This window comes from Lolium perenne, chromosome 6, assembly GCF_019359855.2.
Source record: "Lolium perenne isolate Kyuss_39 chromosome 6, Kyuss_2.0, whole genome shotgun sequence".
Classification (NCBI taxonomy): Eukaryota; Viridiplantae; Streptophyta; class Magnoliopsida; order Poales; family Poaceae; genus Lolium; species Lolium perenne.
In genome coordinates this window covers 63210768-63237855 of record NC_067249.2, presented here as the reverse complement: position 1 = coordinate 63237855, position 27088 = coordinate 63210768, and the positions used below count along the sequence as shown (strand labels likewise).

Genomic DNA, 27088 nt, shown 5'->3' with positions numbered 1-27088 from the left:
AGGTATATATTTATCTTCATGGCATCCATACTTGAATCCAACACATGGACTACAAGTAGTACCTATGGAATATTCCTTCATATAAACTCAATGAAAACATTAGACCATAGGGATTGTCACTAATTACCAAAACCACACATAGGGGCAATATACCCTTACATAATCCACCAAATCTTGCATGCGGATCTAGAATATGTGTGCAAGTGTGGTGGAAGATATAATGGTGCAATACACATCACCCAAGTGTGACCTTCCTTATATTTGGACGATAACACTTAGCAGATTCTTCGAAGCGCGATTTCCTCCAAAACCTGATATATGTGTAGGGGATGAAGATATACAGGACTTATCGTATTACAAAAATTATGGGCATACACAAAAATTATGGGTATACACATTGTGTTAAGTAACACTGGTAAATAGTCAACAAAAAGTACACTAAAAACTAAAAATAATTTAAAGAATAAATATAAGTATTAAGATAAATACAAAGAAAGTTAAAAAAATGAAAATGGCATATTGGGCACGGCAAAGGCCAATACGCAAGGTAAAGGCGGGATTACCGTGCGCCGCGGCTTCGCACACGGCAAAGGGAAGTGCACGACAATGCTTTGTGGCTTTGCCGTGCACTTTGGTTTTTCTTTACCGTGCGGGCGTTATTTCCCGTGCGCGTCCTGTTTCCTTTGCCGTACGCTTTTCTTTGCCATAGCGCTTTTTGCCGTCGTTTGTCATGCCGACCGTCTTTGCCGTGCGTTTTATCTAAACTTATTTGCCATGCGTTTTAGTGTGTCCGGACGGCAAAGCTGGCTTTGCCGTGGGAGCCGCGCACGGCAATGACTTCGCTCACGGCAGTGGCCTTTCTTCCGGTAGTGATAGCCCGATCTCGTCGGAGATTTTCGTGCAAAGCATAGGGTCTATCACGGCAGCACGTTCAAGGACCCTGCCGTTCTTCTCCTTCAAAAGCATCCAGACGATGAGACGATGAGCCGGACGAGTGTATTGAAGCCTTTCCGCCGATCTGGGGGTGCCAGTCGACGCTCATCTGGCCACAACTCAATCAACATGGCATCGATAGCAGGTCTGCAGGTGTGAGGGTGTATGCAGGGAAAATATCTAGTGATACCACATCTCACATGATACCATGATACCACTTCACAAAATTTAAATTTGTAAGTGACAAAAAAAATTACAATAAATTTGTGGCTGTTCACAAGATGTATGTTTACATTGTCTAAAATTTTCACATCCAAATTTAAAGTACACAAAGAGAAACAAAAAAGACAAATGTTGTGTGAATAGTGGCATTTTGAGTTTTTGTCTTTATGTGACACTATTCATGCTAGATTTCTCTTTTTTGTTTCTCTAAGGATATTTCAAATTTGGTTATTAAAGTTACAAGGTATGTAAACACACATGTTGTGAACACCCAAAATTTTAGTTTTGAATTTTTTGACATTTACAACTTAAATTTTAAAGAGTGGTATCATGGTATCAAATAAGGTGTGGTATCACTAGATATGTTCTCGGTGTATGCAGGTAACAGGTTACTCCAGATGCGACTTTGCAAGCCAAATATGGATTTTGCACTTCGCGGGAGCCCAAATCTTCCAGATAGTTTTGCCACACGGAAACAATTCGGGTAATTTTTATACGCCGATCAGGTCGGTGGTTACCGCGCGTCGCACACCCCGCGCGTGCGGTATGGGCCGGCCTGGTCGGCCCATTTCACATTTATTTCTGTTTTCTGTTTTCTGGTCGGCCCATTTCACATTTATTTCTGTTTTCTGTTTTCTGTTTTTTTTTTTTTTTTTTTTGTTTCTTTTCTATTTACTAGTACAAATGCCCATGCGCTGCCATGGGTACTCAAATTTTATTTCTCAATACACAATTCACAACTCACTATGAAAATTCAAAACAAACTTAGCATCTTACAAGGTTTTAATCTTGTTTGCTTTTTCTGCCATTGAGAATTTATGAACACCTTTACTTGAAACAAGTAAAACTATAATTTCTCTATGAAAAGAGCAAGTACTTTATGGATTTCACATGTACAATCTAAATTAGATGCTTCTTATTATATGAATGGTATGTAACACATTTTTCATAAATATGCAATCCCTCGTACATAGTGCATTACAGATTTAAGTGAAACATGCGGTGAATAATTACCTCTTCTCGCAACTAGATTTTGAAGTGCGCCTTGGCGCACGGCCCCGTGGGGCTCGTCTATAGATGGGAAAGCGATTATACTTTTGTTAGGTCTTACAAAACGTAGTAAATCATAAGAAATTATAAATGAAGTAACAAACATTTTTTTTAGAAACATTTATATACAACCAGAGAAACGTCCATGGAAGCTAGAGAGAATATATTACAGCAACTATTGGTGGAGGAAAAATGCTTGACACGATGATTCTCATTTTCAGCACAAGATCATAGGTTGCAAGGCAAACCACACATATACATGAATTCATCATCCAACACACTTCCCTGATATTTGGTCAGGTTCTTGACTATAGTACGTGAGGAATCAATCATCCTTTCTGAAGCCAGATTCTAAAGAGTAGAATCTTGATGGGTACACTGAGCCGAAGAACATGATTGATGATTACTATCATGACATGATGACGAAGGCGGCGGCAGCATCAGTTGTCACTGTTGTGGAAGTCACCTATGTAATGAGTAGATAAAATAGCACTTGCCAGCCAACCAACCCAGGTGCTTGCTGGTCCTGAACAGGCATCCAAACTCCAAAGCATGTATATGATAAACTACTGTTGGTCTAATTAAGATAATTCAAAATGAAACTACTATTTAGATAGACATCCAACACCTCATTATCATACCTAAGTTCAAGAATCCTAGAAAATATGGCAGTGTTAATGGATGCAGTTCAATGAAATGTAAGAGAACTAAGGCATTAATTTGAATAGCCTCCAAAAAAGAGAGGCTCAAAATAATGAAGACAATGGAAGGTACCGAACAAAACTTATTCTTGGGATATGTTGGAAGGAGATCAAACAACATCTATAGTAGAGATATTTAGAAAATAAAACCACATTGTTTTTGAAAAGTTAACCGCTAAGGTTGAGCACCCGGTTAGTCAGCTATTATCTCAAATAGTGATGTTTCCATGAAAAAAAAAGTAGCATAGCATTGAGTTCTAGTGCAATCAACAGTGTATATATAGTCTTGCATAACAGATTTATCCTCCATATATTAAGACATAAACAAAAGTACTGGTGGTCATCTAAACATTGTCCAAATCGGTGGTCTTCATAGACAAACAATTTATACAATAACACACCATAAATATCAACCTATATAACCTAAGATAAGTATTGTTTACCCAACATGTTATTGCAGGACAAGAAAGAAGGCATGGACCTTACAGAGAGTCTGGACGGATTAATCTCACGATTGCTCAGAACATGAGATAGAACTCATATAGATATCTTGCAGTATTTCTATAGATAATCTCACAAAGTTGATACCTAAATGAACAACACACCAAAGAGGAAAAAATTGTATGCAACAAAAATTGGTGAGCATGAAATATGACCATATAAAATTATTAAGTTTAGAAGGAATCATTATATGAGCCAAAAAGGAGTCGGTCTAAAAAAGACACCAGATAAGAATGGTCGTAAAGAGAAATATAATCATAAATAAAAATGTCAGTCAACAATAGGATACAATTTGAGATATCCACTGGTTAATTCCAAATACATAATATGGTGCTCTTGAGTTCTAAGTAACAATTTATAATAGTAGTTTCATAGTTTGAAGCAATTTGAAATTATAGAATATTAGTTCACAGCACGAAAGTCAGCCTGAACATTTAAGAGAAGAATGACAGCATGAATTGCATACTCACAGCAACACAATCAACAGGTAAGCGTCTGGATCCATTTTCGTTCTCGCGGGACTCTGTTTGATTTATATTGCTTACTTCTGCCTGCAATGTATTGTATCCAATAGTTCTGGATCACAACAACCCAGCCAAATATTCAAACTCAATCCTACAAAACATAACATAAAATTATTTAAGAGAGCATGCTTTCAGTTCTATCCAACATGAATTAAAATTTAACATGTAATCTAGCAAAAATACGTGCTTTAGCAAGTAGAAAACCTACCCCACAACTTTTGTGTTGAATCTATAAATTTATTGTTTGGACTTTGGGGTCTAAAAGGACTTGAAGTAGCTCACAAGCTCACTTCTCACAGAAATGTCGTTTTTTGGTCAGTAAATCAATACTGAATTACTGACTGCATCTCACAAACCGCCCAACCAAAGTGTGCAAACAAATACGCTACAGAAAGCGTAAAAGATTATCTACAACTTCTGTTTGGAGACTAAGGCGAGATTATGGATGTAGAAATCTCAGGTTTAGTTTGTAGCACACCGCATTAATGACTAACTGAAAACACTACTACGTATTGAACCACCCGTTCTTCCTGATCTAAACTCCTCATCACATGGCATGCACTCCAGGTTGATAGAGTTTCTTAGATCACATGAACACAGTCCTGGGTACCTGTTCGCGTGATAAAGTGTCACATATAAAGTTGGCATAATAGTTATCTTCCAGACATCGCAGTACGGAAACAAAAGCAGCGGTCAGCGGATTCTTATTTAAATAGTTGTCCAAATTGGAGGTCTTCTTAACCATTCACGCAATAGCACCCTAAGCGTTGTTGTACTTTATAGTTGTCTGGTTTGTGAAGACAGATTGCAAAGGGCCCCTTGACCAGTCTTAGAACTGCTATTTTTTTGAACAACACATGATATAGTAGCTTCATCACCACGAAAAAGTAAAATCAACTTAGTTTGAAAAAATAGCACGCTAACGGTATGAAGTTTTAACGCGGCATAGCATGTTATTTCGCAAATAGCGCCATAGCGAGCAAAATTATTAAAATTTGGCGTGAGCACCCCAAATATGATATAGTGTGCTATTAGCAGAGAAATAGCGCGCTATTTTAAACCTTAAATATAATACTTAAACCTTTTAAGTAATAAAACATCCTTTATCGAACAAAAAGACAATGAGCTTCCTGCTCCACGGGATGGGTGTGGCATCTCGGTCAGCTCCTCTACTGAGATCTAGCAAATCGTATGCATAAATACCTCACAAGCACACTTAAGTAAATTGTGAATCCTGAAAAAGGATTTTTTTTTCCCGAACACGCAAAGATTCATTGCATATGAAGAAAGCCTGAACATGCTTCGGTACATCGATTCCAGCATCAATGGCATGCGGTCACACAGTCGTGCCAAGTGATGGGCTATCACGACCTACGACTATAGAAAGAACAACGCCCTGCAACCTATACCGCCATCTCCAGATGTTTCTCAGCCCAACAACACATGATATAGTAGCTTTCATACACTACGGGAGAAGAAGACGACAGTTGCCGTGCAAGCAAAATGTACGGCAAAGGGCACAATTCGCACGGCAAAGCCTTTGCCAACGTTTGGCCCGTTAAAGCGGTCGTTCCGGTACACCCACCAAAAATGCACGGCAAAGGCTTTGCCGTGCGCCGTCCGCTTTGCAGTGCGCCGATATCCTCTGCCGTGCGGGCCTTCTTTCCCGTGCGGCATACTCGCTGCATGTGTCCCCTCTTTGTCGTGCGCCCGTTCTAAACCCGCACAGCAAAGCCCTACCTCTTTGCCGTGGCATTTAACCCGATGCACGACAAAGAAATTCAAGATTTTTTTTTTAAAAAAGGGCAAGCGCCGGCAAGCCGCCAGTGGCGAGGACGTCATCTTGACCGTCAGCGAATGGAGCTGGTCGGGGTAAGCCCTCAGATGGGCGAGGTGCGGTGGCTGGCGGCAGAGGAGGGCGTTAAGGCCGGCGGTGAAGCATCGGGCGGAGTGGTGGCGCAGTCGGGCGTCGATACCGGTGCAGGCGGGCCTCACATCCAGGCAGCGAGGTGTACGACGGCGTCCAGGACGGCCAGTCCTCCGGTGGCCACGCGTGCGGAGAGCCAGGCGCCGACGCGCGTCCCTGCCACCGATGGCCACGCACTCGGCGACGGTGCTGCAGCACCATCTGGACCTCCTGCTCGCTGCGCTCCGCCTCGGCGGCCTCCTGTCAGTGGCGCTCCTTGCCGGCGCCGCCCTCACGATGTTGCTCCGTTTTCCTGGCGCTCTGCTCGTGTTGTGTGTGTGCGATGGAGAGAAAATGGATAATAGAGAGAGAGGGTGGCGTGATCACGGGTGGGAAAGGGAAAATATAGTTGGGTGGTGGTGGGGCCAGGGTTTGGGTTAGTGTGTGCCATGTCATCTATCCAGGTGACTATCTATCTCAGCCGTTCAACACAAGCGTGATCCTATGGCCCGTATTACTGCAATCTTTGTCGTGCATTTTTTCAAAAGTGCTCAGCAAAGAAAACCTTTGTCGTGTGTTACTGTTACCACACGACAAACACCTGATTTAATTAATTTATGTTTACAATTAGTTTTAATTTTTTATTTCTATCTATTATCAATACCTAGCAAGAATAAAGACAAAAGTTGGTCAACCCTCCTATGGAGAAAGTTAGAGAACTAGATCTGTCGGGCCCTCGACTAGGATTTCGCTAGAAAAAGACCGCCGAAGCGGCAGAATCACTCAAAAACTATCATGTCGCCCTAGCATATGCATATAAGTGTGGTGAAATATCCATAAAAGCAATGTATAGCTCCTAGGTGAGACCCTTGTACAAACAAAGCTAGAGGAGCGACGGGGCCCGCAAACCGGTGTTTCGCTGGCGAAAGACCATCGGAGCGCCGGAATACTATAGATGAAATATGGGTGAAAGAAAATGGTGACAAAAGTAAGGAGAAAATTTGTGGGAAGGTCCTTTTCCATGTGAAAAAGTACATTTGTGGAACCTTGCGCGGAGAAATCTAGGGGGTAGACTCATCGGGGCACACATACCGCTGTTTTTGGGGGAGGGGGCACCGGAATCCCACCAAATCTTGCATGTGGACTTAGGATATGTGTGGAAGTGTGGTGGAAGGTGTGATTCACCAAATGGTCCAAGTCATAGCTCCCCGGTGTGACCGTTCTCACATTCGGGCGATAACACTTAGAAGATTCCGACGTGTAGGCGGAAGTGTCCCGCTGCGGGTATATCGGGGCTAGAATGTGCCACATGGTCCCAAACTTGGTTTTCCATGTGTCTATGGCCTAACCAAACATAAAAAAAATGAAAAAGTACATTGGTGGAACCTCGCGCGGAGAAATCTAGGGGGTAGACCCGCTGGGGCACACATATCGTTGTTGGGGGGATGACCGCCGGAGCAACAGAATCCCACCAAATCTTGCATGTGGACCCAGGATATGTGTGCACGTGTGGTGAAAGGTGTGATTCACCAAATGGTGCAAGACATAGCTCCCCGGTGTGACCTTCCTCACATTCGAGCGACACTTAGAAGATTCATGGACGTGTAGGCGGAAGTGTCCTGCTGCAGGTATATCGGGGGCTAGAATGTGCAACATGGTCCCAAACCTGGTTTTCAATGTGTCAATGGCCTAAAAAAACCAAAACCAATAAAAAATACATTGGTGGAACCTCGCGAAGAGAAATCTAGGGGGTATACCCGCCGGGGCACACATACCGTTGTTTTCGAGGGGGAATGACCGTCGGAGCATCGGAATCTGAAAGGACGAGATGCGCCTAGAGGGGGGTGAATAGGAGTTTTAAAACTCTTACGGATTTGGCTTGTAAGAATGCGGAATTAAACTATGTTTATTCTACAAGCACAAACCCTAAATATGCTAGGCTCAACTAAGTGCAACAACAACAACTAGAGCTAAGCAAGATAGGCACAAGATATATGAAGCACAAGTGATAGCAAGATATATGTACTTCAAACACGATGGCTATCACAAGGAAAGTAAGCTCGGGTATAGAAATAACCGAGGCACGCGGAGACGAGGATGTATTCCCGTGTTCCCTTCCTTTGCAAGAAGGTACATCACGTTTGGAGGAGTGGAGGTCCCACGAAGGATTCCCCAACGCCACGAAGGCTCACCCTATTCTCCGAGCCACACCCACGAAGGATAATGACCCTTTCCTTATGGTTAGCTTTTCCTCCACTCCGGAGATGGCAAGCTCCACAACCACTTCACAAGCTCCACGAAGGAAAAGCCCGGGCCTCTTCACAATCTTCCTTGAAGAGGTCACCGGAGCACCAACCGCCAAGCCAACTAGGAGGTCTCCCTCCAAGAGTAACAAGCTCACGGTCTCTCACTCGAACTAATCGTGGTGGAGAGCTCAACACTATGCAATGATGCAAAGCAAGAACACTAGAGGTGTTCAAATCCTTCACACTCAAATCCCACCAAAGCAACAAATGCTAGGATGAGATTAGAGAGGAAGAACAAAGAGGAATCAACAAATGACTCCAAGATCTAGATCTAAAGAGTTCCCCTCACTTAGAGGAGAGATGGATTGGTGGGGATTGTAGATCTAGATTTCCTCTCTTAGATCCCTCAAGAATGAACAAGAATCATGGGGGGAATCAAGAGATAGGGCAAGTTCTTCAAAGGCAACAATGGAGGAGAGAGAGTGGAAGAATTTATCCAGCCCAAGGTGGAAGAAGGCCTATTTATAGTAGGGGGAGCATTATAACGGTTGGGATAGTTTCAGGTCAGCACGGTGGAGGAGGCAGTCAGCCGGGCCAGCGCCGTCCGGTCAGGGGCAGTCGGAGGCGAGAAACGGGCCAGCAGAAAACATGTTATACAAAAGCGTGATAACTTTGGAAAGATAACGACGAATAGAACCCCAACAAAAGCTGGAAATTTGGAGACTCCTCACAGTATATTTTTTTATGTTTTTAGAGAGGAGTCTCCACCGTCAAGAAACGGTGAAGACGTCCAAACTTCAACGCAATAGAAGATGCATGCGGATTCCGTTTTGATGAATTTGGGCTTGTTGTAAAGCTAGCAACAAGCTCAAGAACATCTCAAGAGAAACACTAAGAAGCAATAGGGATATACAAAGTATGCAAGGATTGAGCTCCCTAAGACGATGTGATCAAGTTACCCAGCAAAGCCCCTCTTGATAGTGCGGCTATCTATCCTATAATCCGGTCTCCCAAAAACCACCTTGAGACCGGTAAAAGGAAAACCTAGCAAGGCCATACCTTTGTCTTGCGCATCCCGCTTGATCTTGATGATAACTCGATCTTCAAGCTCCACTCAAGCCGGAATGCCTTACTTGATCATTGTTGCTTCGTGAAGACTCACAAATGCTCCCCCATACACCATGATGGGAAATCTCATTTGATGCACATCTTCACATGTCCATTATCACCAAATGGACTGCAAGCTTCAAGCATATGACCTTCTTGAGATGCTCAACTTAAACTTGCCCAACTCAACCTTGATGACGATCACCACTTGATGTCATCCTCTCATGGGTTATATGAAATCTCACTTTTGATGCATGCCCATGGAAAGATACCTAACCCACATAGACAACACAAGGGAACATATATGATGTGTTAGTTCATAAAGCATGATTGACACGGCTTACCATAACACATGACTTCTCGTGGCACATTATTCATGCTTCATGTGTTGACCAAACTTGAATCTATTCTTCACTCTTTGTATTGGTTAACCTTGTATCTTCTCATGCTCTATCATAATATCTTGAGGTGCATAAAGAATTCTTCATTTGTTTGCATGCTCTAAATCTTAGTCAATCATAGATCAACTTATGAGACTATCATGGCACCGTCTTAGAGCCATAACTTGAATTCTCCACTTGGAATCAAGCACTTAAGATCTTGATCATTCATTGCTTATCACATAAGCTAGAGCATGGCTAATATTGAGTTCCACATAAGAACTCCATCTTCATTTCTTCTTCTTGATCATATCACATATATATCTTCAAATCGATGATCTTGATGCCAATACACAAGGTATATATTTATCTTCATGGCATCCATACTTGAATCCACAAGGTATATTTATTTTCTTTGCCGTCCGGTCATGCCGACAATGCTTTGTGGCTTTGCCGTGCACTTTGGTTTTTCTTTACCGTGCGGGCGTTATTTCCCGTGCGCGTCCTGTTTCCTTTGCCGTACGCTTTTCTTTGCCATAGCGCTTTTTGCCGTCGTTTGTCATGCCGACCGTCTTTGCCGTGCGTTTTATCTAAACTTATTTGCCATGCGTTTTAGTGTGTCCAGACGGCCAAGAAAATAAATATACCTTGTGGATTCAAGTATGGATGCCATGAAGATAAATATATACCTTGTGTATTGGCATCAAGATCATCGATTTGAAGATATATATGTGATATGATCAAGAAGAAGAAATGAAGATGGAGTTCTTATGTGGAACTCAATATTAGCCATGCTCTAGCTTATGTGATAAGCAATGAATGATCAAGATCTTAAGTGCTTGATTCCAAGTGGAGAATTCAAGTTATGGCTCTAAGACAGTGCCATGATAGTCTCATAAGTTGAGCTATGATTGACTAAGATTTAGAGCATGCAAACAAATGAAGAATTCTTTATGCACCTCAAGATATTATGATAGAGCATGAGAAGATACAAGGTTAACCAATACAAAGAGTGAAGAATAGATTCAAGTTTGGTCAACACATGAAGCATGAAGAATGTGCCACGAGAAGTCATGTGTTATGGTAAGCCGTGTCAATCATGCTTTATGAACTAACACATCATATATGTTCCCTTGTGTTGTCTATGTGGGTTAGGTATCTTTCCATGGGCATGCATCAAAAGTGATATTTCATATAACCCATGAGAGGATGACATCAAGTGGTGATCGTCATCAAGGTTGAGTTGGGCAAGTTTAAGTTGAGCATCTCAAGAAGGTCATATGCTTGAAGCTTGCAGTCCATTTGGTGATAATGGACATGTGAAGATGTGCATCAAATGAGATTTCCCATCATGGTGTATGGGGGAGCATTTGTGAGTCTTCACGAAGCAACAATGATCAAGTAAGGCATTCCGGCTTGAGTGGAGCTTGAAGATCGAGTTATCATCAAGATCAAGTGGGATGCGCAAGACAAAGGTATGGCCTTGCTAGGTTTTCCTTTTACCGGTCTCAAGGTGGTTTTTGGGAGACCGGATTATAGGATAGATAGCCGCACTATCAAGAGGGGCTTTCGGTTGGGTAACTTGATCACATCGTCTTAGGGAGCTCAATCCTTTGCATACTTTTTATATCCCTATTGCTTCTTAGTGTTTCTCTGTGAGATGTTCTTGAGCTTGTTGCTAGCTTTACAACAAGCCCAAATTCATCGAAAACGGAATCCGCATGCATCTTCTATTGCGTTTTCGAGTTTGGACGTCTTCACCGTTTCTTGACGGTGGGAGACTCCCTCTCTAAAAACATCTAAAAATATCCTGTGAGGAGTCTCCATATTTCCAGTTTTTGTTGGGGTTCTATTCATCGTTATCTTTCCAAAGTTATCACAGTTTTTGTATAACATGTTTTCCTGCTGGCCTGGTTTCTCGCCCGTCTCGACTGCCTGGACCGGATGGCCCGGCGCCTGGCCCGGTTGACCGGCCTCCTCCACTGTGCTGAGCTGAAACTCTCCCAACGGTTATATTTCTCCCTGTACTATAAATAGGCCTTCTTCCACCTTGGGCTGGATAAATTCTTCCACTCTCTCTCCTCCATTGTTGCCTTTGAAGAACTTGCCCTATCTCTTGATTCCCCCCATGATTCTTGTTCATTCTTGAGGGATCTAAGAGAGGAAATCTAGATCTACAATCCCCACCAATCCATCTCTCCTCTAAGTGAGGGGAACTCTTTAGATCTAGATCTTGGAGTCATTTATTGATTCCTCTTTGTTCTTCCTCTCTAATCTCATCCTAGCATTTGTTGCTTTGGTGGGATTTGAGTGTGAAGGATTTGAACACCTCTAGTGTTCGTGCTTTGCATCATTGCATAGTGTTGAGCTCTCCACCACGATTAGTTCGAGTGAGAGACCGTGAGCTTGTTACTCTTGGAGGGAGACCTCCTAGTTGGCTTGGCGGTTGGTGCTCCGATGACCTCTTCAAGGAAGATTGTGAAGAGGCCCGGGCTTCTCCTTCGTGGAGCTTGTGAAGTGGTTGTGGAGCTTGCCATCTCCGGAGTGGAGGAAAAGCTAACCATAAGGAAAGGGTCATTATCTCCGGAGTAGAGAAAATATGCTTGACGAAACCTCTGACCGGAGGAAACAGAGGAAGTTCTTCCTTTTTAGATGGTAGAGATAGAGATTTTCTTTTTGTTAAAATTTAAAAATTTCAAATCTAAAATTTGTTCAAATCTGGTAATCGTTTAAATTCAAAAAATGTTCAAATCAGAAAATTGTTCAAATTTTAAATTTGTTCATATTCAAAAAATCGTTCAAACATAAAAATAGTTCAAAATAAAAAATTGTTCAAATTAGAAAATCATTCAAACTTAAAAATCGTTCAAACTTGAAAATCGTTCAAACTTAAAAATCTTTCAAATTTGAGAACTGTTCTAATTTTTTAAATTATATTTTTAATAATATTCTTTTTTAAAAAAATTCATGTTTGTGAAAAATAGAAATTTTTCCGAAAAAAGCCGGATTATGGAAAATAAAAAAGAAACAGCAGAAAAAAAGGAAACAAAAGGAGAATTACCTTCTAGTGGGCCGCGGCCCAGCTAGCCACCGCAGCCACACCGGAGCAGCGAAATGAAACAGCCGGGACAGTGGGCTGGGCCTAACAACGACCGGGGGTGTGTGGCTACCGACTAGGTCGGTGTAAAGCAGCCCCCAACAACTCGAGGCCATTTCTGTCAAAAAAAAAAAACAACTCGAGGCCATGGAAGAACATTGCCTGAACCTCTCTGGTTCGATCTGTAGCCTAAGCCCAGTCCAGCATCCCTGCCGCTTCTTCTGTAACAATAGCCTTCTGGCGTTTTAGATTCAAGACACCAAGCCCACCAAATTTGATTGGCTCGCAGACCTTATCTCAGGCTACCAAGCAGCTGAGTGTTGATATGCTAAAAAAAAAAAAAAAGCAGCTGAGTGTTGAAAGAGACTGTTTTTTTTTCGCGCTAGTCATGTTCATGTAGCATCTCCACTCGCCCCACATTTGGCCTCCGACGAAGCCGTTTTGTCTTTTTTTTTTTGGATAAAAGGAATATATTAATATCAAAAGATACCACTTACACCTAGTCTCTGCAACAACGCAACACCCTAATGACTGTACGGATGCACACAACCAAAAAAAGATAAAAGAAACTAAGAAATAAAAGTCCCGCAATAGTATCCCAGGTCTAGCACAGCAATACATTTACCACCAAGACAACACCTGAAATACAGACTCTCCAAAAGCGACGCCTTCAAGAAGGGAACAGTGCACCAGCGCCGTCGTCGCCCGATCAAAGATCTTATGTTTTCATTCTGAAGATAGTCCCCGCTCTCCAAAACAATGCCTCCAACAAGGTCATTGCCTGACACAACCAGTTATGGTCAGACCTTGGGTTTTCACCGTGAAAGGTAGGACTCTGAACTTCACCTGTGCTGTTTCCCTCACTTTAATACCACTGCTGCGAATCCCGGAACACCAAGCAAGTTCCTCAACATCGCGAAGACTTGGAACTTCTTTAGCTAATCGCCCAACCCTGTTTTCATGATATTCTCTACTTCTGACTTCACCATGAAGCAAAAGTCTCTTGATGTCAGCACAGAACAGAGCTTCACGCCGCTCCCTCCGGAACCAAACTATCGGAATAAAAGCATGGGTGTGCGCGACCGAATACCACCCGATCATGTGAACTCCAGGCAAAAGATGCACTATTCCATTCGTTGTCGGAGCCTTCTGGAACTCATCACTTTGGCTAGATGAAGAAAGCCTGGTCGCTGTGGCGCCATCAATGACATGCTTCGGATTCTACGTCGGGATTGGCGGGTGGCGGCTGGTCTTCTGCGCCGTCATCAATGGCACACGCCTGTAATCCAGCAGCGTCCTTCATAATCCATCCGCGTCCCCGCCCCTTTTAAGGGCATCGTCATTGTCTGCCATTGCCAACATCTCGCCGAGCTCGCCTCCACCATCGTCCCTTTATATTTCTTGGAGAACAGGCAACGCAACCATGACCATGGGTAAGGGGTGGCCATTCAGGAAGCCAAAAAACGACCAAGATGCCAGGTCATCGATGGCGAAGAAAAATAAGAAGAAGTCGTGCATCCGCATCCCCGTCACCGTCGACGTGGACCGGCCCCTCTATCGTGACCGCACGTTGTACGCTCCAGGGTGAACGACATCCACCTCCTGGTGGCTGGCTCCTTAATTAGCCTTTGCAGGGTGCCGATATGGCCGGTGCCGCGGCATGGCCGGGAGTGGCGACATGAGATCACTTGAAAGCGTTCCCTTCTGCCTCCAGACCTCCTCGCCGACCTCGCTTATGGCATTAACTCGCTTTTGTGGGACTCGTTAAACCATCTCAAATGGGATCCGCGACGCCAATCGGGGTTCCTCGACGACGAAGAGTACAACTACGATGCTCCGCCTACACCAGTGAAGGTGGAGGAGGAGGAGGAAGGAGAAGATGATGATGAGGAGGAGGAGGAGGTGTACAATGGCTACCAAATCCTCGGAGAGGAGGAGCAGGACGACATCAACGACTTCATCTGTTACCTTGCGTACGTCGCGGAGAAAGCCAATGAGGTGGAAATGGCGGACACACTCACACTCATGTCGGAAGGCGTGGACGAGGTGGAGGCAGTGATGCTCGCCATGAAGGCCTCGCAGTAGAAGGCGCCTCCGCCACCACAAGCCCCACCTCGCTAAGCCACCGAGGTCATGCATGTGGGTATGTCCAAGGACAAGGCCCTAAGGGTGGCCATAGAGGCCTCGCGCACACCAACACGTCCTGCACCACCACCGTCACCATCGCCGTGGGAGCAATGGCTCGATCCAGCCCCAACCTATACTCCACCTCCTCCAACAGCGTACCCTTAGCTTTCGTGGGCGTTAAATGGCCATGGGAGCAGCAGCAGCCACCAGCAGCAGTGTCGCCTCCTCCACTGCCGGTTCACCATCTGCCAGCACGGGCACCCAACTAGATGTGGGCGATGCCAGAGATAGAGACCTCACGCAAGACGACCAATAGAATAGGCATGGGTCTTGACTCTTGACCCGTTATTTTAAATATTTTCTTCCTTTTTAAACCATGTAAATTATATTTCCTACCAATGAAAATAAACGAATAATGCGTTGCCTCGCTGGGAAGGGCCCGAATGAAACAACCAATAGGTGCGACGTGGCTGATTTAGTGTCTGCATCTCGACGCAAACAAACCACACGCCACGTCGTTTTACCCCGTTTACCCCTCGCTCGCGTCGCGCAAGACATGCAAAGTCGCTCCCCCCCCCCCCCCCATGGCATCGCCACCTTGCTCCCACACGCCGCCGCCAGGCTCACCCACAACACCGCCTTGGTTCGCACACGCCACACTCTAGGTGACATGCCTTGCCAGAGTAGGTGCCTTGCCTTGTAGAAGTAGATTTGTGCTACCTGATCGCAAAGATAGGTGTTGGCTACCTAATCTAGGCTACGCGTAGACCCTGGATGGAGCGGAGGTGCTAGCTCGGGGCACGTCGCTGGGATCGGTGACGACACTGCCACACTAGGAAGGTGATCGAGGACGAACGACGGTTGAAACGATCATGATTCAAATTGAGAAGGATACCTGATAAAGTTTTGCTCATTTTCACCTAGTTGATGTTGGATAATTAGGCACAATTTCCATGATTAATTCCAGAATATTAAGCATGACGACAGTAACTACTAACATGTGAAACTCGAACATACTAGATGTAGTGATCAACATGAACAGTAGCATAGCAAACAGTACAACATCCATCGCTAAACAGATCGAGATATGTCGCACGTACCGATCTGGTGGAGGTGGCGGTGGAGGTGTAGCAGATGATGTCGCTGCAGTAACGTTGTTGATGACAACGTTGTTGACGACGGGGAAGACGGGTCGAAGTAGATGGCGTTGAAGACGACGGTAGGCAGCACCGCCCGACTTGGACGGAAGGCGACCCGTGATGAAGAACTTGAGCAAGCGCGCGCAGCGCTTCCCAAAACCCACCCGCCCTCTCCCGTACAGGATCGCAAGGACGAGTGGTTCCGGAGACCTGCTCTCCCGTTCACCGATGCACGTCGGCGAGCGGGATGGAGTAGGCTACGATGGCGGCACAAGCAGAGAGAGGTGGAAACTCTAACTCGTGTATTGGATGTGTTTCTGCGGTAGCCGGGCAGGAGATTATATAGGCTCGGGAAACCCTAGGCAACGTGCGTGGGCCACGCCCACGTCGCACGAACGTTTCGAGTCGGTTACAGATAGCCCACGATCCGGGAGCGACCCGAACCGACTAACTGCGACGCGTCCGTCTAGGACTCTGTTCGTTTTCCTGAGCTACAAAAAGTAAGGAAAGTCTCGGCTCGAGGCTCAATCCACTCACCACGAGCGCGGCGCGCGTCGTGACGTGTCGAGTCGAGTCGAGACGAGCGAGCGAGGAGGAGGAGGAGCGCGCGTGTAGCACTCCTATTCTCACTCACTTACTAGTGGTGGAACAACCCACCTTATAAGGTGGTCTAACTTCCTCCCAACTTTCCATGTGGGACTAAACTTCCCACCTCTTGCCACTCCCTAGTGAGCTGCCACCAACTTGGGCTCAAACTCACAAGGCTGCCACTATGTGGGCTTTGAGATTTATAGGAAAAACTGAAATCTAATTTGGGCCACTAAAAGTGGGCCCAATATTTCAACAATCCCCCACCAGATCTCAAATCCCCATTTAGAGATTTACCAATACTCACTGCTTGTTTATATACCAGTGTTTCAGCGGAGACTGTTAAGTTGAACTTCCGCCTAGAACCTTAAGCTACATCCACTCACACTTGAACAATGGACTAAGCCTTGAATTGCAAGTTTTGCGTGAACAGGGTTTCACTCAAAGTCATGACCAGTACATGGCTGCCAGTAGCCTACCCCGCGGGTGAAGCATATGCGTCATACTTCATGGTCTCTTCATGAGTTTACTAGAGATCACCCAAATCTCATAGATTGCGCGCGACGTTTAACAATCGGACTCATATAGGTGTGTTATTTCAAGAATGCTCTGTAGGACAACATCTTTGCTAAAATAGCCAACATAAACACATTAAGGCTTGTTGCCAACCTGCCTTACAGCAACTGAGAGTTGTGCATCTTCACATAGAGAGGGTTACATAATACTCTCCTCAATTAAACCACTAGTTTGTTCTTCCCAGGTCCTAATTCACGGGATCTCCGATCACAAAGGTTGGGTTACCACTATGGTGTAACATCAACGGGTCTCAAACCCATCTCCCTCGATGCACTTTCTATCACATTACGTGATAGTCCCTTTGTAAAGGGATCTGCCAGGTTTTTGTCTGTTTGAATATATGTAACAGTTATTACTCCGGAGTTTCGCAATTTCCTGACAGACTTCAAACGTCTCTTGACGTGTCTTGATGACTTCGCGTTATCCTTAGAATTGTTCACTTTGACAATTATAGTTTGATTGTCACAATTCAAAAGGATTGCCGGAACAGGTTTTTCAACCACAGGCAAGTCCATCAAGAGCTCACGCAACCATTCTGATTCAACAGTGGTTGAGTCTAAAGCAGTAAGTTCTGCTTCCATAGTTGACCTCGTCAATATGGTTTGCTTACAAGATCTCCATGACACTGCGCCACCTCCAAAGGTAAATACATACCCACTTGTGGCGTACAGATCAGCTACATCTGAGATCCAATTCGAATCACTATATCCTTCAAGCACAGCTGGGTGCCCTGAATAGTGAATCCCATAACTCATTGTACCACATAGGTAGCGCATGACCCTATCAAGTGCATGCCAATGATCAGTACCCGGGTTTGACATGAACCTACTCAACTTGCTAACAGCAAAAGAGATGTCGGGTCTAGTCGCGCTCGCTAAGTACATGAGTGAGCCAACGATCTGAGAATATCTCAATTGATCTATGGCAATCCTCCGGTTCTTGCGTAGTGTCACACTGGGATCGTAAGGTGTTGAAGAAGGCTTGCTATCAATATACCGAACCGGCTCAAGATCTTCTCAACATAATGGGATTGTGTTAGAGTAATCCCACTCTCGTTCTTAATCAGCTTGATGTTCAGAATCACATCAGCTTCTCCCAGATCTTTCATATCAAAGCTCTTTGACAAGAAAGACTTGACCTCGTGTATTACTCTCATGTTTGTACCAAAGATCAGAATATCATCCACATACAAACATAGTATAACACCTTCGCCCCCACCATAGCGATAGTAAACACACTTGTCAGCCTCATTGACAACAAAGCCTACAGAAGTTAAAGTTCTGTCAAACTTCTCATGCCATTGCTTAGGTGCTTGTTTCAGGCCATATAAGGATTTCAGCAACTTGCACACCTTTCTTTCTTCACCTTTTACTACAAACCCATCAGGCTGATCCATATAGATTTCCTCTTCCAACTCTCCATTAAGGAAAGCTGTCTTTACGTCCATTTGATGAACGATAAGACCATAGGAGGCAGCCATGGATAGTAGTACTCGAATGGTGGTAAGTCTAGCGACAGGTGAATAGGTGTCGAAGTAATCTTCGCCTTCTCTCTGTGTGTAGCCTTTCGCTACAAGCCGCGCCTTGTACTTTTCAATAGTACCATCAGGTCTTAGCTTCTTCTTGAACACCCATTTGCAGCCCACAGGCTTGCATCCATGGGGTCGTTCTGATAGCTCCCAAGTTCCATTAGAAAGGATCGAGTCCATCTCGTTATGGACAGCTTCTTTCCAGTCATCTGCATCTGGAGATGCATATGCCTCTGCAATGGACGTGGGAGTATCATCCACAAGGTACACAATGAAATCATCACCAAAGGATTTTTCAATCCTTCGTCTCTTGCTCCGTTTAGGAGCTTCATTGTCATCCTTCTCAGTAACATTCTCATGTGATTGTTCAAAATACTCATTAGATGTACTGGACTCAGGAATTATCTCAGTAGAAATTCTAGCAATGCTATGCATATCTTTCATAGGAAACATATTCTCAAAAAATGTTGCATCACGAGATTCCATAATAGTATCAACATGCATATCAGGTACCTCGGATTGAACTACTAAAAATCTATATCCTACACTCCGCGAAGCATATCCTAGAAAGATACAATCCACTGTCTTTGGTCCAAGTTTGCGCTTCTTAGTAATTGGAATATTGACTTTCGCCAAACATCCCCATGTGCGCAAATACGAAAGTGATGGTTTTCTCCCAGCCCACTCCTCGTAAGGGGTTTTATCTTTATTCTTGTTAGGAACTCTATTCAGGACATGACATGAAGTCAGCAAAGCCTCCCCCACCATGCCTTTGATAAACCAGCAGTGGCTAACATGGAATTCACCAAGTCAGTCAGCGTGCGGTTTTTCCTCTCGGCAACCCCGTTTGATTGGGGTGAATAGGGAGGCGTCCTCTCATGAATAATGCCATGTTCCTCACAGAATTCATCAAAGATTTTAGGAAAATATTCGCCACCACGGTCCGACCTAAGACGCTTGATCTTTCTCTCTAGTTGATTTTCAACTTCGGCTTTATAAATTTTAAAGTAGTCTAAAGCTTCATCTTTAGTTTGCAACAAATAAACATAGCAGAATCTAGTCGCATCATCAATCAATGTCATGAAATATCTCTTTCCACCTTTTGTCAACACACCATTCATCTCGCATAGATCAGAATGTATGAGTTCTAGAGGTGCCAGGTTTCTCTCCTCGGCCGCCTTGTGAGGCTTCCGAGGTTGCTTTGATTGCACACAACTATGGCACTTAGAACCTTTGGCAATGGTGAAATTCGGAATTAAACTTAAACTGGATAGCCGAGACATTAAACCAAAATTAATGTGACATAAACGAGAATGCCAAACACTGGTATCATCACTAACATTGCCACAAATATGGTTCACAGACTTATTACTGAAATCAGAAAGCGAAAAGCGGAACAAGCCTCCGCACTCATAGCCTTTACCAATAAATTGTCCAAACTTGGAAACAACTACTTTATTCGACTCTAAAACAACCTTAAACCCATCTCTGCATAGAAGGGAGCCGCTAACGAGATTCTTGTTCATAGTAGGGACATCTTGCACGTTCCTCACCGCACGATCTTCCCGAAGTGAACTTCAGATCTACCGTGCCAACACCACGAACAGAAGCATGTGACCCATTCCCCATCAAGACGGAAGAATCCCGGGCGACCTGGTAAGAAGTGAACATGGATATGTCAGCACACACATGAACATTAGCACCTGTATCAATCCACCAACATGGAGATTGAAATACCGAAAGAACAGTAAAGAGATTACCGTACCCATCAGCATTGCTAGCGGTCACCGTGTTGACTTGCCTCGCCTTTTTCTTGCGGTCTGCCCTCTCTGGACAGTCCTTAGAAAAGTGGCCAGTCTCTCCACATGTAAAGCAGCTCAGATCTGCTTTGTTTATCATCTTCTTCTTCTTGAAGGTTGTAGTCTTCATAGGCTTATTGAAGGAGGGCTTGTTATTCCCTTTGTTCTTGCTGTAGGGTTTCTTCTGCACCATGTTGGCGCTAGACTGACCCTCTCCTTTCTCAGTATTATCCTTAGCCCGAGCTTTCTCCTCAACATCAAGAGATGCTATCAGATTTTCAACTGATATCTCCTGTCTCTTGTGTTTGAGAGTTGTGGCAAAGTTCCTCCATGAAGGGGGCAACTTAGCGATGATGCATCCAGCCACAAACTTGTCAGGTAAGGCACACTTAAGGAGCTCAAGCTCTTTCGCAATGCACTGTATCTCATGAGCTTGTTCGACTACAGAACGGTTGTTAACCATCCTGATGTCATGGAAGTTCTCCATGATGTACAGTTCACTGCCTGCATCGGTTGCACCGAACTTAGCATTCAGTGCCTCCCAGAGCTCTTTACCGTCTGTTATGTGCATGTACACATCACACAGACGATCAGCAAGAATACTCAGAACGCATCCGACAAAGAGAGTATTGTTTTCCTTGAACTTGTTCTGATCTTGGTCAGATATAGTTCCTTCAGGTAAACCATCAGTAACATCGAACACTTTCAGATGAGTAAGCCAGAGCATGGCCTTATACTGCCATCTCTTAAAGTGCACACCGGTAAACTTATCCGGCCTCAGTGCATCGGAAAAACCAGCCATTGTTAACTCAGGAAATTGCCTACAATTAGGTTTTTGGATTGTTGGATAATTAGGCACAATTTCCATGATTAATTCCAGAATATTAAGCATGACGACAGTAACTACTAACATGTGAAACTCGAACATACTAGATGTAGTGATCAACATGAACAGTAGCATAGCAAACAGTACAACATCCATCGCTAAACAGATCGAGATATGTCGCACGTACCGATCTGGTGGAGGTGGCGGTGGAGGTGTAGCAGATGATGTCGCTGCAGTAACGTTGTTGATGACAACGTTGTTGACGACGGGTCGAAGTAGATGGCGTTGAAGACGACGGTAGGCAGCACCGCCCGACTTGGACGGAAGGCGACCCGTGATGAAGAACTTGAGCAGTCGCGCAGAGCGCTTCCCAAAAACCTAATTCGCCCTCTCCCGTACAGGATCGCAAGGACGAGTGGTTCCGGAGACCTGCTCTCCCGTTCACCGATGCACGTCGGCGAGCGGGATGGAGTAGGCTACGATGGCGGCACAAGCAGAGAGAGGTGGAAACTCTAACTCGTGTATTGGATGTGTTTCTGCGGTAGCCGGGCAGGAGATTATATAGGCTCGGGAAACCCTAGGCAACGTGCGTGGGCCACGCCCACGTCGCACGAACGTTTCGAGTCGGTTACAGATAGCCCACGATCCTGGAGCGACCCGAACCGACTAACTGCGACGCGTCCGTCTAGGACTCTGTTCGTTTTCCTGAGCTACAAAAAGTAAGGAAAGTCTCGGCTCGAGGCTCAATCCACTCACCACGAGCGCGGCGCGCGTCGGGACGTGTCGAGTCGAGTCGAGTCGAGTCGAGTCGAGTCGAGCGAGGAGGAGGAGGAGCGCGCGTGTAGCACTCCTATTCTCACTCACTTACTAGTGGTGGAACAACCCACCTTATAAGGTGGTCTAACTTCCTCCCAACTTTCCATGTGGGACTAAACTTCCCACCTCTTGCCACTCCCTAGTGAGCTGCCACCAACTTGGGCTCAAACTCACAAGGCTGCCACTATGTGGGCTTTGAGATTTATAGGAAAAACTGAAATCTAATTTGGGCCACTAACAACAGTTGAAACAAATCTTAAACAATTTATGTTTTGACACGGATCCATAAACCCTAAACCGTAATATCATAAGACTAGAGAATTCTTTAAAAAGGTCTCCACCTATAAGTTCGTCCACTTACTAAGTTTTCGACCTAAAATCAAAGCGTATGCTTTAATTGACCCAGCAAGGAAGTGGCCGAGCTGATAAAGCGGAATGCCCGAGCTGCGTCGGGGCCAATTCTACATGGTTTCTCTTCTACTATCTGTTGCCAACAAATCAGCGCATAATTACGCTGGCGCGCTGCTTGTGTCCAAGGCGATATATGATAGTATATGTTGGCACATGATGTCTTCTGATCGCACGACATGGATCAATGTTGTGGACAGCCAGAAGAAACCTCAAATTTCCAGTGTAGTAGTAGTGTTGCTTTCGTGGCTAACCGCGCGCCCGAGTTCCGTGCTATACCCCGCCAGGCAGCAGGAGAAACACAAGCAATGTTTTCTCCACTGTCGTATCCGGAAGAGAGAGAGAAAGCAACGCCCCGAGATGCACTGTTTAAAAAAGTTTGTTAGACGTAGAAATGTAACGAGGCTACTAGATGCAAATGGACCAATTCCCATCGTCTCTCTTCTAGCATTGGCCGACGTATGAAAGCACTATTCAGGCCACTGATAGTGACACTGCTTTTCGATGGACAAGTTGAGGTTTCTTTGGCACCACATGGCTGGATGTAGAGATCTAATCAGGTTAGATTTTCTCATGAGATTCAGACCAAAGCAAGTAATAACATGTAAAGACATCTCCATTGGTCCTCCTAAATAGTCCTCCTAGTAGGCTATTGGGCAACAGACGAAAAATTGCTTCCATCGGCGGTTTCAATTTTTTCAAAGCTTTTTTGACGCTCTTAATAATTTAGCCGGCATCTCAACCGATGCTTTCTCTCCCGGTGTAGTCTTTTTCTCTTCCCACCCATGGGCCACTCTATTGGGGGCTGCCACTAGGGCATTCCACCAAATTTGGCAAGCAACACATGCCGGCAGCCCCAATAGCATGATTGATATGTAAACTCTGAACATAATTTTTTGGCTATTGGTGGAGATATCGTTGCACAATCGAATGAGGATATATCGGGCTCCAGATTCCAAAGAAAACCAGAGTAGACTTGTAACAAAAACAAAAGTAATCGGACATGTACGGGAATAATAGATCAGAAAATCATACAAGAAAAAATAATAAATAAAATTGAGTATCAAACTAGCATTCGTAGAACAAATAATGATATAACAATGAAATGAGCAAATATAGCATGGCCACATTTACAAAAATAGGTTCATATGAATGCACCAATGCAAACACAGGAGCTAATGTACCGTACAAACATGCTCCAATATCCCAGTAGCCTAACAAAATTGTTCTCAATTGTTTAAGAGACGAACTCCGCAACTTACTATCTACTAATTGTGATAGATTAGCTTAGACATTTTTCTGCCTCAAATTAGAACATTTTGTTTAAAACCATTGGATAATTCTATTTAGTTCTTGGAAACCCATTGGATCCTTTTTGATATACTATATCATGTATCGTATTTGGGCGGAAATTATTCATTCTGCTTACATCCCTAAGTGGACTAGGTTACTCTTCTGGACAACCAGGCCAGGAAAGCTTCACTGTGTTTTCTTCATGTCTTTTCTATATTTTGTTGTGAACAGATGAGCAGTTATCAACATCAGTTTTTCATGTATTCTCTGTGTTGTATTGTGATCCGGTAATCTCAGATGGAAGGCTCTCAACATCTGCTTTCTCGCGCTAACCGCCCAAATGGCAAAATCCCGTGCTACACCTAGCCAGGCAACTAGCTGGTTACAGGACAAGGCCAGCGTCGCGGTCGACCAAGCCAAGCATATCCAAGTATCCAACTGGGATCCCCTCCATCCATCTAGAAGGTCGACACCGACGAGCTAGCTCTAGCTGGTTAGCCGGTCTCCACAGCTATCTCGCGATGTGTTCCAGAATCACTGATCTTCGTCGCTGCCGAAACGGACAAGCATGTATGGCGACGAAGCGTGAGACACGGAGGCCACCTCGGCGAGTCTTCGGATCGGGCAAGGAACCTGCCCGTGAGCTAGCGGCCAAAGCCGTGGGTTCGTCATTGCTCCGGTCACCGCGAGATGGACCGGCCGCACCGCGCCGGCAGCCGCAAAGCCGATCCAGCGATCCTCGGTCGGGCGGCGTCATCTCCCAACTGATTTGAGCTTTACATCTATGGCGTGTCCACGCTGTTTGTTGCGATTGCGAGAGTTCGATTCCAGCAATAGGATGGAAATGGAATAACATAATCCTCTCATTATCTCTCGTATTTTAGGAGCCTGAGCTCTCGTGTGTTCTTTATCGGGGTTCAGCTCTGCTCTTGTGTGTTCTTTGTCGGGGTTCAGCTCTGCCGCGGCGTCATCTCCGAACTGATTTGAGCTGTACATATATGGAGAGGACGAGTGCGAATTATCAGTGAACAGGAGCGAGTGCCCACAGCATGCACAAGGGGCAAGTGCGGAGACATTTTATCATATCTTTGTAAAGCGAGTTATCATGCACTTTTTGTGTTGACATTTATTCTGGCATAGACGCATCACATGCAAAGCCATACAGTTTTCGGAAACTAGATAACGGGAAACGATATCCCCTATCTAGTATCTACGATAGTAAGCTGCTGGTGTTGGCATACTGTCTACCATACGGTAGCCAACGGCTCGCATGCTCCCAAAACAAGGCAAAAGATCGGCCAAAACGGAAGAACCAACATGTGGTGTACGGTCAAATGCTAGCATAAAACGGAGCAGCCAGCATGTGGTGCACAACTAACCAACATGCACGCACCTAGCTAGGCGCATTGGTATCGAACTTGAAATAGGATATAAGCTAGGCATATACCTAGCTAGGTGTGATTCCATATTGTTCATTTCTTACTTGACTGAGAAGTTTTAGTCCCAAATTTTATTCTTAGCATTTTGATCAACAACCAGCATCGTCATTTTATATTCTCACACCCACTCTGTGTATGACATACGACTAAAACTGCGTCATTGTTGGACATTTTTTGTAGACTAACGACATTGGGGTCACCATAAAATCTGATATATATACTCCTTTACTCCAAATACATACAACTTCCTATAAGAAGTGCAACCAAACTGTCTTAACTTGCGTCAGTGTGTACTAAATTGGAGATTTTTGTTTACACATAGCTTTCCCAATCTTTCCTATTCTAAAGGTAGAGGGGGGATACATGAGGAAAGGTAGTGAAGCAATATGCAAGGGCATCTAGCTTTGGCATGGTGTATTCTTGTCTCCGGCCCTGGTCAACCCTAGATTGAACATGGTTCTTGGACCATAATTAACCGAGTCTGAGAAAAAAAAATTCTTAGCGTTGCCATGTTGTAATGGCTAGTTTCAATGCTAAGAGTTCTTAGCACCCAATTTTGATGAACATTGTTCACGCTCTTAGGGCCTCTCTGAAGTTTGGACTTCATCATGTCACCATTTGTATCCTCTTTCAAGCGAGTTATCATGCACTTTTTGGGGCAGAATTTATTCTGGCATACACGCAAAACCATATGGTTTTCTGAAACTAGATAATGGAAAACAATATCCCCTATCTAGTATCTACGATAGTAAGAAGCTGTTGGCGTTGGCATCCTTGTCTACCATACGGTAGCCAACGGCTCACATGATCCCGAAACAGGAAGGCAAAAGATTGGCAAAAACGGAACAGCCAACATGTCGTGCACTGTCAAATGCTAGCACAAAATGGAGCAGCCAGCGTGTGGTGCACAACTAACCAACATGCACGCACCTAGCTTGGCGCATTGGTATCGAATTTCAAGTAGGATATAAGCTAGGCATGTACTGATGTCCTTTTGAGGGATTGTATAGTACAGTAGAATTTATTTTTCAGTGACTGAAAAATTTTAGTCCCAAATTTTATTATTGCCATTTGGATCAACAACCAAGCATCATTATATTCTCACACCCACTCCGTGTATGACATACGATCTAAAATTGTGTCATTGAGTACTAAGTTATACTTTTTATAGACTAACGACATTGGGGTAACCACAAAATCTGATATATTATACCTCTTAACTCCAAATGCACACGACTTCCTACAAGTGGTGCAACCAAACTGTCTTAACTTGCGTCAGTGTCTACTAAATTGGACATTTTTTCTACACATAACTTCCCTGATCTTTAATATTCTTGTGGTAGAGGGGAGATGCATGAGAAAAGGTAGTGAAGCAATATGCATATGGCCATCTAGCTTTAGCATGGGGTAGTCTTGCCTCGTTGCCGCGTTGGAGTAGCTAGTGTCGGTGTTAAGAGTTCTTACACCCAATTTTAATGAACATTTTTCACTCTTAGGGCCTCTGGAGTTTGGACTTCATCATGTCACCATTTGTATCGAAGAACATGGTGCGCTCTAGCCTCACAACTCATGACCGTCTTGGCAACCGCATCACAAAACACCTTCATGCCACCAATGTCAAACCATGTCTTGGGGCAATCATAGTGTTCTATCGCTGGTCTCTAATGGCAGCAACCTTATTTGTAAAATGCAGTTGTGTTATTTCTTCGTCTTTGCATCAATCGATGCAAATTGAGGCCTTGATAGCTTAAACCAGATGAATCACCATATGGATAGTGGAGGTGTATAATCTTCTAACGGTAGAGTTGCGCCAATTTTATTGATTCAGGTACATCTTAGTTGATTTCTTAGTATTATTATGCATTGTTCGATTTCTCGCACG

General features: G+C 44.4%; 1 long non-coding RNA gene across 1 annotated transcript; it reads right to left on the bottom strand.

Moving 5' to 3' along the window:
- Positions 1-2296: 2296 nt before the first annotated feature.
- LOC127308174 (uncharacterized) lies at positions 2297-4779 on the bottom strand. The gene is made up of 2 exons (XR_007856315.2): positions 3878-4779; positions 2297-3494 (listed from the first exon to the last, which is right to left on the bottom strand). It is a non-coding gene; the product is annotated as an uncharacterized lncRNA (long non-coding RNA).
- Positions 4780-27088: the final 22309 nt, after the last annotated feature.